Source organism: Pyxicephalus adspersus, chromosome 4, assembly GCF_032062135.1.
Source record: "Pyxicephalus adspersus chromosome 4, UCB_Pads_2.0, whole genome shotgun sequence".
Classification (NCBI taxonomy): domain Eukaryota; kingdom Metazoa; phylum Chordata; class Amphibia; order Anura; family Pyxicephalidae; genus Pyxicephalus; species Pyxicephalus adspersus.
The window spans coordinates 36,558,198-36,570,063 of NC_092861.1; the positions used below are offsets into that span (position 1 = coordinate 36,558,198).

The 11,866-nt window shown below is 39.1% G+C and overlaps 1 long non-coding RNA gene across 2 annotated transcripts in view; it reads left to right on the forward strand.

Moving 5' to 3' along the window:
* The window catches only part of LOC140330016 (uncharacterized), a 46,593-nt gene extending 34,986 nt beyond the window's left edge, over window positions 1-11,607 (forward strand). For both annotated transcript variants that reach the window (XR_011920565.1, XR_011920564.1), the window contains exon 3: window positions 8,846-11,607. This is a non-coding gene — a long non-coding RNA (uncharacterized lncRNA). The remainder of the gene's footprint in view (window positions 1-8,845) is intronic.
* The last annotated feature ends 259 nt before the right edge of the window (window positions 11,608-11,866 follow it).

Below are 11,866 nucleotides of genomic sequence, written 5' to 3' on the forward strand. Positions count from 1 at the left end.
TTTTCCAACGATAATAATTGGAAGTGTGTATGTAGCTTAAGAGAAGAAAAACATACAATGCAATTATTTTGCTTCGAAACGTGGGATCTGGGCCCTGCAGGGCCTGCAAACAATTTCAGTAACAAGTCTTCCCCAAAAAAACTTTTTGGTTTTATTGAATAATGAAGCCAGTGAATTTAAAAGTATATGTATGTTGGTAGAACATTGTTGTGTTGGTTAGACAATATTGATGTAAAATAAAATGTAGCCATCACAAATGAGATGCATAACATATTATCAAGAATTGATGGGCATGCAAATTTATAATGCTTACATATTGTGTGGGTTGCTTGGTACACAATGTTTATGTATTTTACGATAAATTTTATTTATCGTAAAATTTGTTATTTACGATATTTTACGAGTTCATTTAATTGTCTTTCCTATTTTTTATTTTCACTTCTGATATGAAAGTAATATTGTAAATGTCAGTAGGGCAAGGGAGCTGCTTGTTCACTGCTGTGCTTTGCCATTTGTATCGATTTGTATCTGTACACGAGCAAGGATAAAGCTCCCCTTGACTATGTAGTGAATCTTTGTTTCCTGCAAGTTCAGAACCTGTATTCACAGGAAACCCCAGAGAGAATACACTGTACTGCACTGAGTAATTGTTTGCTCAGATACAATGACCAAACCCACAGTGACCAAATATCACATTTCATTTGTCTTGTTTAAAGACTTACAAAGTTTCCGATTCTGTGTGCAACATTTCCTAATATAGTTTACAAACATATTCTCATATTTGTAGAGCATCATTTTTATTACTTGCAAGTGCTTTTGCAACAATAATGTTATTGTTTTAATTAGACTAATCATTTATATCAATATTATGTAAAAAAAACATTTTAGAGTGTATTCAGATTTTATATGTATTTTTCCACTGGTATTGACTATTGGAATATGTGAACATTTTACTATTAAAAAAATTCCTCTGCACCTCTGCTCAGAAATGCTTTTCTATTTCAACATGCATAGCTAGTTTACAGTCAATCTACAGTAAAGACATTGGGAAGGGCAAACAACCTCTTACATGCAAAATGAATTGAAGCTGGAGTTGTCTTCTTAAAGTTCACTTGCCACTGAAAGATAATGTTAGCTGCCATTGCTGAATTCATTAAGCTGCAATTGCCTGGAAGTAAAGATGATCTTTTGGTTTCAGTGTTTCAAACACAGCCAAAACATGCACACAGATAACAAGTTGTGTGTCAATTGGCTGAACACATGAGCTGCATATTTATTTTGGGTCAATGATTAAGAAAGCATTGAAGACAGATGATCAAACCACTGACTGGCTGACAAGCTGTATTTTTTTAGAACTAGGTCTGAAATGGAGATTGATGTAATGGGCCTGATTTATAAAAACTCTCCAAGGCTGGAGAGGATACACTTTCATAATGAAGCTGGGTGATCCAGCAAACCTGGAATGGATTTCTTAAAAGTCATTTGCTATTTGTTAGCAAATGTTTTGAATGCTGGATCAGATCTATTCCAGGTTTGCTGGATCACCCAGATTTACTTATGAAAGTGTATCCTCTCCAGCCTTGGAGAGCTTTGATAAATCAGGCCGAATCTCTTCTTAATTCTGGTGACAACAATCTGCAGACTGACCTTGCCTTTCTGTATGTTCCAGTTCTTTCTCCAGAAAGTCTGGTTCTGCTTTTTTCATCTGCCACATCAAAGACAGAATAGGACATCTTTCGCTAGTTGATTGTTAGCAACTCCTTCATTGACCCCTGTTGGTATATTAGGGCAGATCAGGATAATATTTTTATAATTCCAAATGATTGTGTTTTGCATATAACAAAGTTTTTTTTTTTTAATACTTAAAGCTTTAACTAGTACTTGAAAAACAGCAAAGCATGATGTGACATGTTGTTTTTCTTACTAAGCCGAGGTCATCTGCCCCTGTCTTGGTTACATATCAAAAAAATCACCAGAACATGTAACCGCTTTGTTCCACCCACAGATCAGGGCCATGCAGCAGGGAAAAGAAAACCAGCAATGTGACCTGGATTAATAAACTGCTGCTTTCATTGCTGTTATTTTTGACAGGTTTGTTTATTGTTAGTCTTCATAAGCCTTATGCCTATAGTGATGTAGAAAATTTTACATATACTGTATATACATATACTTATGTGTAACCTGCGCTTAAAATATATCATCTAAGATGATGGTATACCTTTTATCTTTATTTGTCCTTTTTTGCGTGTTTTTATAACAGCGTCAGGCCCAGGAGCTAATTCATCATATGGAACATATGATGATAATAAGCTGCATTACAAAAGATGATAATTCTGACATAAAAAGCAACCCAACAAAATAACTTACACACAAAATCAGAGTACAAAGAAAGGCAATTCTATATCTCCCAACATTGAGTACCAGACCCTTCTGGTTGTATAGTAATTTACCCAAACAGCAACAGCATTTAACAAATAATTTTGGCTGAAATTAACATTTATACTCTATAACCACCTCTGTCAAAATGTGGTTTGGGATGTTAATTTAGAATGACAGTAGGGTAATGGATTATTAGATGCAGGTTGAAGAGCGAAGAGACCCTTTAATGATTTTGCTATGCAGCCCTGTCAAAGTTACACCATTGCTGCACTGGATAACAAGGATGGAAAATAAGGCGGAATAGAAGCAGGTAATGCTTCCCATTTTGTGGCTCAAAAAACAGTTATCATGTTAGTAATAAAGAGATATGACTATTCTTTTTCAGGGGTGTATCATGTGACCACATTACCTGCAATAGACATAATAATATGATCAATCAATTATTTGTTAGCATTAAAAAATAAAACAAAAAATAATATACTGGCAGGTATATATGTTTGAAGGTAAATTAACTAATGTAGCTTTATACATACTAGCTATATTTATCAAGTAAACCCAATCACAGTGTTTTTTCAACCTGGACCTGATTTGTTAAATATCGATTTCACATTTACTTGCATTAAGAATGGACATAATTAGCCCTATGTTCGTTGAACTTGAGATGCTCATTTACAATCTGATAGCTTGTTTGATAATGGCCACAATGTACATTTACTTCTCAATGGGAAAATAAATACATTATGTTAAATACAGTAATTGCCTTTTGATAAAAGCCAGGGCTGTAAACTCCAGGCAGTATGGAATGTTTTGAAGCTATCAATATTGTTTTCTCCAAAAATAAACCAGTACCACAGGTATTATGTACTTCTATTTCCTACAATGCAATGAATACTTGGGCAATCTTAGCATGCAAGTTTCAAATATTGTCTGAAAATAATATTGCTCACACTAAATCATACCTGCACATTCTTTAAAAATCTTTAGCCAACTTAGAAATTGAAATGACATTTTCAAGCAAAATCAAAAACTACTGTTTTGATTGAACCTAAAAGCAATGAGTAGTCATGTTGCCACACAGTAACAGATAAGTACAGCTACAAATGGGTTTTATATGTGAAAGAGTAATATTTTTATTTATAAAAATCAACATGATTGCTTTTAGAAATTGCCTTCATAAATAAACCTAATAACCTTTATGATTCTGAAATGTTGAGTATTCTGTCTTTAATAAGAGTATACTTAAAGCTGAACTGTAATCAGAAATTTATTCTGAATGTTTTAAAAATAGGAACCTTATTCTTAACTATTTACTATATAAATATTCTATTATTTATGTTTTTTTAGGGGAATATCTGTACTAACGCTAAGGGTTTTTATGTACAAGCTGATCTTTTAAAAAACAAACTGGTTGAGAAATGGTATAGAAGAAAAGATTTTGCATATTTTAAATTCATGTTGGCATTCAGTTTCACTAGTTTAAAAATGATCTTAAATATGGATTTGAATATCTTGAAACAAAATTTGGATTCTAGGCAATCAACTGCCAGCACAATCTAAAATAATTTTTAGCAGGTTCTCCTGACCTTAGAGACTCCATAGTTCCCATTATTGATAAACAGCCAAAAAAGAACTTTAATTACAGTATGTCAACTTAATGCCTTTTATAGATACTGAATGGTTTGTAAAATGATTTAAAATATAAAAAATGAATTATATAGACCTAACCAAATGTAGGAAATAGAAATAGGAAACAGATGATTACCTGTAAAAGCAGAACTGTAGTATACCTAATATTATGTCAATAAACCATGGCTTATGAATATGCCTCTGAATCCACACAGGTGTGACTCGAAGTGGTACAAAATGCTAAGAGATAATGGAGAGGAATTCACCAAAATTAAATTTTGTTATACTGAGGTAGGCAGTCTAAAACTCAAAGGGTTAAATACCGATACTGATTTTTTTATAGACCAAATAAGCAAGCCTGTATAAAAATGCCACATCTCTAAGACGAATATAAACAATATTTCTTCAGATTAAAAAACCAAATACACCATGCGCCAAAATCCATGGCGAGGCATCCGAATGCCCCATCCCCAGGGGGTACAAGAGGCGCACATAGTAGCGTATGCGCCTCTTACAGCAGGGCCCCTGGACCGCGCTGTGAACGTCCGCAGGAATGTGCAATACTAATGAGGACGTGTGCAGCACCGCCCACATTTGCAGGGATGCTGGGGATGCCGTTTGGCCGTAGTTCGGCCGAAACAGTTTCCTCTACCAGAGAGGGGATACACGCTGCTAGCAAAGCAGCTGCGGTCTCAGCCATGCTGCCTGCTGTGGCGGCCTCCCCTACACTGCCCACGATCCCTGGGGTTGCCGAGGATGACACGGAATCACCAGCGGGGTAAGTACCTCACAGAAATAGCTAATAATAAAAAAATGCTAAGAATGCTAAGCCATTATCTCCGAATTGTTAACAGTAAATACCTCCTTCTTTTATGACAACATGCAGAGAGATCTCGCAGACCAGAGCAGATTTGTCATTAGTTAGCATACCCAACATTCACATTTAGGACAGTTGGGAGCCCTTGTTACCACAAGCTTTTTTCTGCATAAATGGTAAGGCCAGCCTATTCTCAATATAGTACTCCATTTCTAGCAGTATCAAATGACAAATTAAAATGATGGTAGAACCCAGCACCCATCTTTTGCTTTCTCCCAGTCAGATACTCCTCCTGCACTACCGTTATCATCTGCAATCAGCAAGGTAAGGGATTGCACATCACTCACTTCAGATCAATGAACAACAAACCAATGAATTAGAAATTGATTTTTTTTTCAGAATAATTGCTGCAATTTAAATGATGGTAAATTTTGCTGGAGAACGGTGGTTAAAGCATGGTAAATGTATGTGGGTTTACTTTTAATAAATATACCCCTAACAATGGAACCACATTTTACAGAGCCAAACAAATTGTAGTGCGGCTTTATTTCTTCATTTGTGGCGACATATAACACATTTTTTATTTTTCAGAATGTTTTCAGCTATCAGGGAGAACAATTATTGCTGTCTGGTTGGTATAGATTACTGAATTTTACATATATTTTTGCCTTAATAAACCCTATAGTTAATAAAGGAAATCACAAGAAACTTGATAGTGTTGAATGTCTTCCACATATGCCAGCAAGTACATGCATCTTATGCTGGTATTAGTTTAGAATCCTAGAGCCTTATATCTTCCTTGACTTGCTTGCATTTTGAGAAAGATGATAAGCAAGTGAAAAGTTTTATGTTTTATCTTTGTGAAGTTTTCAAGACTTTTAATTCCTTTCTAGCCATTGTTTTTCAGTAAATCGTCCAATTTAAGGCTCAGAAGACACCACTGAGTAAGGAACAGCGTAATGGATTCAAGCAGCGTGTCTGTTCTATTTAATCTGATGTGACGTTTGCAAGTCTATAATTTTTATTTGGACATGCAGATCACTTCTAAGTCAAATAAATGAAAGAAAGCTCAGACTGAAGTTTTTCTAATATTTCTTTGGGTGTATTTGCAGTGTTTAGCACAATAATAGTACAGCTAATAATAATAGTTAAAATAACTGAAAGGCTTGGCAAATGCCAGGCTAGGAAATGCCAAAATGAGGTACTTGAAAGTCCCCTTCAGTTGGCAATGCTTTAATGAACTGTTTCATTAGACCCAGTTTCATGTGCAGAGGCAGGAATATAATATTCTTTCTATTAACAAGTGGCTCATGTAGAATGTTTGGATCACCTGGTTTTAGGGCAGATCTTGGAGGCCAATTCCTTTCCACCCAATGCCTCTCTCGAGCTTTCCTGTCCCACATGCACATATAATAGAGATACTGTAATGCGCCTGGGCACACAAACCACAGCCAACTGCAAATATCCTTTTATCAAGTTTTATTATTGTCAAAAAACAAGACATGGGTTAAGTCCGATAAGCGTAGTACAGGAGGGTAAGGCAAAGGCAGGTCAGGAACAATCCTAGGTCAGGGTAGGCAGCAGACAAGAGTGGTCACAAACAATCCGAGGTCAGGGCAGGCAGAGTTCAGGCAAGAGTCAGGTTTCAGACCAGGTCGCTATGGAAATGACAAACCGGATTAACATAAACCAACAAAAGGACGCACCCAAGCACACTGTGTTCACAGGGGCTTATAGCGGGCAATGGTGGTCAGGACAGGTTCCCCTGGGAATTTAAACTAACTATGTCCCGCCCCGTGGCGAGGCAGCCGAGTGCCACGCCCTCGGGGGGTACAAGAGGCACGCGTGGTTGCGCGCACACCTCTTCCCACAGCACCTCTGGTATGTGCCCTACTTTGCACATCCAAAGGAGTGCTGAAAACAGGACTTTCTGTAATCACGTCCATAGAGATGCAAGGGATGGCGCCTGGCCGAACAGTAGCTTGGCAGGGACGGATCACTCCGCCTGCAGAGAGAGACACACTGCGAGCAGGGCAGCAGCCTCGGCCATGCTGCCTGCTGCAGCGGCGTCTCCCTCTGCGGCTGGGATCCCCAGGGACACCACAGGCTCGCAGGACAGGTAACTTCCTTACAGATACTTGGTGTATCCGCGTTGCTGACCAAGAAGGAAGCATACCATTTTAAGGTCAGCACAAATGACCCAATTGTGTTGGTAATATTGCAACAACTCAATGACTCTCTTTATATCTGCATATTCTTCCCAATGAAAAACTGAATGGCAAATTGGGACTGACCCAGATATATTGCCATTGTGAAGGAGGACACACTTTAAGTCCGCTTTGAGCTATCGATGAATAGTTGCTATTCAGTTGAGTTATAGGCCCTGATTTATTAACGTTCTCCAAAGCTGGAGAGCATACACTTTCATCAGTGAAGCTGGGTGATGCAGAAAACCTGAAATGGATCTGGTCCAGGATTGAAAAAATTTGCGAACAAATAACTAATAACTTTTAGGAAATCCATTCCAGGTTTGCTGGATTACTCAGCTTTACTGATGAAAGTGTATTCTCTCCAGCACTGGAGAACTTTAATAAATCCATAATAAAGGCCATAGATTGGAATTCCCAATTTCTCCATTAAACCAGGTATGTTATGGCAATACACAAAGCCACTGTCAGTTCTAAAGTACTGCAGAAATGCAATTTCCCTGGTTCTAAAGTACGATACCTTCTTTCCTTTTTCAAGTAAGTTTTTCTCATGCAGTCTTGATGCTAGGAGTTCTGAAGCCTTCTTCGATTGTCCCAAATCTGTCAACTCATGCTGATCAAATCCCTTATGAGCAGTCTCCTCTTTAATTTCAAACACTTCACTGAAATGATCTTCTGGCTCTCGCCAAACCATAGGTATATGGCTTAAAGGCTTTATGCAAAATTTATTTTTCTACTTAAACAAGTATTTACTTTCTTTCAGATCACGTATGGCATCTTATCATGTGCTCCCTTTGTCCACATCCGGCACCTCTAAAACCACGACACACTGTTTGCACACCTTATGAGGGGCCCAAGACTTATCTTGATCTCCAAGTTTACCTTTGAAATATGCCAAACAGGCTTGCTCTACAAATGCGCTGAAGTTCGCCCTTTGACTGGGATTGGTGAAACTGGCACAGATATAACAAAATGAATCAGGGTTGTTGAGGCACTTACGACAAGAAACAGCAGAGCCAGACGTGATCTGAAAGAAAGTAAATACTTGTTTTGCTTAATCACTATGTAGAGCAGCGCACAAACTCTGACCACACTGTCTTGCATGTAAATAAATAGCCTATACAAATACGCAACCCAACAATAATCACAATAATATAAGTCGTAGAGAAAAACCTGACTTGATAGAACAAAACTAACTGCACTTTCAGAATCAGCATAGCTATTTTAGTGTAAATAGGCTTAAAAATTGAAGTCAACAAAAAGTTTGTTCACAATTGTTCCCCCGTGTAATTATTCTATAAAAGCTGATTCACGCATTTTCTATCTAAATCCTTTTCCAAGCAAAATGTGTTGTTTTAAATAGGTACTTTGACCTAACCTATATTCTTAGCAGTCAGTAAACTAATAAAAGTTGAGTATGTAAAGGCTTTGGTTTACTTGTCCCACATCCCTATATTTTTTATAATGTACATGCAGTGTATATAACTATGTTTTATGTACATGTATAAGTAGGTGTACATTTCTATATACAAACTGTATTTACCAGGATAAATAGGAAAGGCAGTATGCTCTTCTTTTGTTGTACCAGCTCACTGCATATTTATACATTTACAAAGGGGAATAAGGTGTATCCTATAAAAACAGGACAAGCAGCAGTACCTAGTTGGCAGGAACATTAAATGTGTTCTCAAAGGGTGCCTCTTCTTTCCTAGTTTCTAAATGTATGTATTGTGCATTCTATTGAGTCCAAAATGTTAGGGAACACATAAAGGTATAATTGACTCCAAAATAAATCAAATGTTTATTTTTTTTTCAGCACCTCAAAAAGGAGAAGAAAAAAAAAGGAGAGAAGAAGACTTTTCAAGATTACTATAATTCTGAACCGGTAGTCGGTAGTACTATAATTTCATACAACCCAGAGATTAAGGGCAACTAGGCGTAACTGCTGAAGCTTTTAGACTTGAATTGACATATTCTGCTCCAAACAAAATTTTCTGCATTCTTTTGCAATCATCTTATGTTAACAGTTACCATAAAGGATTATTGCATGACTAGTGTAAAGGGGAATAAAGTCAGCTTACCTCTGCCAGCCAGCCCCCACCAGACAGTCTCGGTACCCCTTCAAACCCATTGAAAAACCACACGGAGACCTGTCTTCTTGGGTATAACTGGCCATAGCAGCCTTTTATTAACAAGTAAAAAAACATTATTTAAACATTTTTTATCTTTTAAAAGATTTTTTTATCTTTTAAAAGATTCCTGCCCACCACAATAGGTCCCCAGCCACTACCACACCGGCTCAGGGACAACACGCAGGTATCCCACTGATCCCGCTGGGCCTCACTACAACCCAGTGTTCCATGAGGCCCAACAATACCGGAAATCCATACCCTGATTGGTTCCCCACCCCCACATGATTGTATGTATCCAACCCCACTATCATGAACTCCCAAAAACCTCCACCAAGCCGCAAGCATGACTCCTTATGCTTGAGCGCACCTCCATACCATAAAACCTCACTGTAGACCTTCTTGCAGACTCAAGAACCAAACGTCAGTCCTCACAGCATTTAAATGTATCCCATCTCCTCATAAAAACAATTGGGGCTCCCCCTCTAAATCCCTATATCACACTGCTAACCCTCCATTCTCAAAACAAATTTACTCACCGCTTTGTTGATCTTAATATGTGCTTTGTTTGAACGCTCCACTGACCGCACACACTGCCACGTCAACCGAGCCACCATATCAGACCATAACAAGACGATGTTGGGAAATCTGCTATCAAACATTTTTTAAAAACAGCCTCAAATTGAAAACGTGTCAATGAAGACCCATTGCAATGAATAAAGAAAGGGCTGTCCATCAGCAATCACCCATCCAAGTACCAACTCACTGCTGGAACCAGGCAGGCCTCAGACCCCTGGAGAGCCTGCAGCACCAAACAGGCATCCCCACCCACCTGGTCAGTTTTTGACCACCGTATTCAAATCCCTACCTGATGTTCTTATGCCCAAACATCCTTCCGAAACAAACCGCCAAGGCGGGCCCTGCTCGGACCACTTCTCCAATCCATAATGCCACAAAGAAGGTAACAGTGAAGGCCGCCTAAAACAAAACTAACTAAAAAGAATCCACACACACCACTCTCAAACAAAGCAATACTTCCAAAAGTAGTTTAAAAGAGACAGGCCTGCGTGGATCCTTACACACTCTACCTCGTTTATACCCTTTCAAAGCCTGTTGAACCCGAAAATGTTTTGTATAATCCACACCCCCTCCCATTTTAAACAAGAATGCCAACGCAACAAATTTATTAGACACCACACTCCCAGAAACCCCATTACAAAAATTAACCGCCAAAAACAACATCAGTGGCAGACCCTGTTGAACGTCAAGCCCCTTACCCTCCTGCTGCACAAAATCAAACTATTCCCACCATGTATGTACAAACGCCTTCCACATTCCCGCCGCCACTGACTGCTGAATCAAGCCAGCTGGAACTCCTAATTAATCATCCACAGACCTGGTGGGCAAGGTATTCTGTGACAATCTGCCTCTGGAGCCAGCTCTCAAAACCTTTCCCACTGGGAACGAGAAAGAGAATCAGCCACATTAATATCCTGCCCCGGCACATGCACAGCCCGTACATAAAGGTTATGGTCCAGAAACAACAGCACAAGATACCGCAGCAAACCGGCAGCTCCACCGGCAGTGAATCAGCTGTATTGCTATTAATCACCCCCACAACCCCCAAATTATCACAAAATAAACAAACCCTGTGATTACCCAGCTCTTTTCCCCATATCTCAAAAGCCACCACCACCGAAACAACTCCCTCAGCACTAAATTCTTGCAAAATCCAGCTATGAGGTCGGCCATCGCTCAGCACTCCAATGACCAGCCCAATAAGCCCCCTAGCCCGTACCGCCCACCGCATCCATGAAAAGGTCCAACCCCACACTAGACACAGACTCCTACATACACAGCGATCTACCATTGTGGGCTTCCAAAAATTGTATACTCAAGTCCTTACGCAAATCCCAGTTCAACTGCACAAAATGCTCCAGGGAGCGCACTCCAGCAGTGGCTGCTGCCAAACGTCTACTGAACCCTCAACCCCATCGGCATACTATTGCAGGCAAAATTCAACTTCCCCAACAACAATTTCAAATTCCGTAACTGAATTTTCCATAAACCATGGGCCCTGTGAACCTCCATACACAAGCCTTCCAACTTATCATCTGGCAACTGACACTCCATAGCTGAAGAATCCAAAAGAATGCCCAAAAAACACAAAACAGTACAAGGGAGTTCAGTCTTTTCCCCGGCCAACGGAACTCCAAAAGACTCAGCCACCTGTTGCAAAGTACCCAGCAAATTTCCACAAAACCCTGGGGCCAGGGGGACCAACGCACAAAAAATCATCCAAGTAATGTATAATAGAACTCAACCCAGACACATCCCTCACCACCCACTCCAAAAAGATGCTGAAGACTTCTAAAAATAGATATTAAATTGAACAACCCATTGGGAGACATTTGTCAACAAAATAAGCCCCCTGCCATTTGCACCCCAGCAACGTTTGCCTGCTGGGGGTTTTCCTGCTCCTGGTCCCCCGGCCGCCCCAAGAAACGACTGCAACCCTAATCTTCCAGACATTATCAAGCGCATCCACAAGCTAATATTTTTGTGCATTAGACTTTTTGTGATCTTAAAAAAACACTATGTAAGACTGTACTTTATCTCTTTGCCCTTTTAGTTTATTATTATTCAAGTCTCTATATCCCCTGAAGAAGCCATTTTTTTGGGCAAAACGCGTCTGAAAAATTGAGACA